Raw genomic sequence first — 2638 nt, forward strand, 5'->3', positions numbered from 1 at the left:
GTATGCCATAATGAGCACAATAAGCCCTTCATGGAGGACCAGATTATTGGGATTCTTAGCATTTTTTTCAAGACTATTCTCCAAAGAAGAAACCAGATAGAAAGGAATCAAAATAACTTTGCCATGCCTAAATTGATTCAAGATGGTAAAATGATAAGAAAAGATACTGTCATATCTGCCATCAAGCATAATGCACCTCATGATGAACTCGGTCATGTCCACCCAAGGAGCCATAAGATCTTTTTCTGTTGTAGTCACCATCAGCCATTTTATTAACTCTTGAACGCTCCTTATCTTTATCAAAAAAAATTGCCATGTCTTCCTCCCCTGTTTTTCTATCTCTGTGAAACCTTCTGCCATTCATATCCAAACCCGTAACCATAGCCACCAAGGTTTCATCCAACTGATAATCAGCACCATAGGCCCTCAAAACCCCTTTCTTCCACCCATTGACAAATGTTTCCATGAGCAGAGGAGAAAGGCCATGGAGTCTTTCCAAGAAGGGAAACATTCCCCGATCAACAATTTCCTACCACACTTCCTTATTTTTCTTGCATTTATCAAAAGTGGACGGTTCTAGCCTATTCTTGTCCCCACCCATAATAGTCTGGGTTGCCAACCAGAAATGGGAAATGGGCCACACGAGACAAGTCTCCAAACAGAAGCAAGATAGGACCACACAAGAAGACAAAAAATCCAGGCACAAGGGAAGTTTCTAGATCTTCGGATAGGACAAGTCTTATATTGTGAGTTGATCATGGAAGATTAAAATAATTTTTTTCTTAGCTTAATTTTATGCATTTTATATTTTATTTACTTGCATGATGAGTGTGTTTTTGTTGAACTCGAGTGGCTATGCCAGTACCCTTATTCCTTTAGTTGATCCCTAGTTTCAATAGGCATTAGCAAGGAAATAATTTAAATATCTAAAAGAGAATTTAGGAATTATAGATGTTGAAGAAATAAGGGAAAAAATTAAGAGGTGAGTGCTGGAATGATCTAGTAATTTCTTCCATAGCTTGATATAGATAATAATAGATATGTTTTATGATATTTCTAATATATTTTATTATATTTGCTATGGTGTAATGTGAACATAAATTCTAGAATTTTTATTATAACTTCTAAAGTCATATATAAATTTGGGAAAATATAAGCTAAATTTATATCAAGTTGAGTGCAAATTCTATATTGTACTGAAGCACTAAGTGTTGAGTATAATTGAAGGTGAATATTATGAAAGAACATTCAACAAGTAATGAAATTATACACAAACAAAATGTCTGAAGGCTAGATTGTAAGCACAGCCTAATCCTAAACAAATTCCCTATGACTTTATAAAAGTAGATATAATTTTAGAAATATATCATCTATTGGTATTGGGTTGTCATTGATGTCAATCGGTATGGAATGACTACCGGCATGAGAGATGTATGTGCAACACTGTCAAGGAGGAGTACAGGTTGAGATATCTTGGATATCACCTTATGTTGTAGAACACTGGTAAGGTAAGGAAGATGACCTCAGGAGTCACCAGTACATGAGTTAGTGCTTGACTTGTGTGGATGAGATGGTAAGGTGATCAATACCAGTACACTATATCACTGATAAGGAAAGGATGTCAACCGGTAAGTGATGTGTTGACATGGGGAAGTGGTGCAGGAGCACCCTTCATAGGGCTCCCACCATTTTATTTTGTTGTGTTCTTGCTTCTTTAAGAAGCCATTGTATATAAAATAAGAGCCATGTGCTCATAGATCCTAGTTTAGGTCCTAGTTGAGGTCCTAGGGTCGTAAGTCAAAGTTGAGTTTTTTTCTTGAAAGTAGAGGGTATGTGTGCCTCTGAGGTGTTTAGGGGTCCTTCTTAGCATGGTGGTGTCCTTAGGATAGCCCAATGTGGGTCTAGGAGTCAAGAAAAGCAACATTGAGAAAGTTGCTCAAAAGTTGCAAAAGTTGCATGACAACTTTTCAAAGTTGTCAACCAACTTTTCCACCTATTAGGTCAAGATCTTTTGTTTAGCATGGACAACCCTAATATGGGCACATATACCGAGGAAAGGGTAGTATAATTAGTTGCAAACCCTAAGATAAGGGGTTGGATTTCAATTGTTGTATGGCCCAAGAAAAGTGACTTGACTGTGACTGCAATTTTATTACTAGTCGGCACAAATGGAGTAAGGAAAGATTGATAATGGATTGATTTTCGAGAAAAATTGTGTTGAGAGACTTATATGGTGCATTTAATTCCATTTTGAGCATTTAGATTAGGTTTTGATTTGCAGGTGTGGTGTGTTTGTAAATATTTTGTAAATTGCCTTCTCACTATCCAGTTTTGGACTGTTTTGACAAAATAGGTTGTTAACTCCTTTCCCCATTGTGGAATCACCATGAAACCATGGGGAATAGGAGTACAGACCCTGTACATTACTTCAGAGCAAGAAGGGCCCTTGAAGATGCAGGGAAGCCAAGCAAAGACCCACTCCTAGGCGAGACTAGACAGTGCCTGGCTAGGAAGGGGTAAGTTGCAAAGGTCCAGGAGAGCAAGGAAGGTCAGAGGAGGAGGCACCCTTTGGAGGAGTTATAGAGGGGTGAGTGGAGAACCATTGGTGAGAAGGAGGAGCTTCCACCAATCCAGACAA

Source organism: Cryptomeria japonica, chromosome 4 (genome assembly GCF_030272615.1).
Source record: "Cryptomeria japonica chromosome 4, Sugi_1.0, whole genome shotgun sequence".
NCBI classification, from domain to species: domain Eukaryota; kingdom Viridiplantae; phylum Streptophyta; class Pinopsida; order Cupressales; family Cupressaceae; genus Cryptomeria; species Cryptomeria japonica.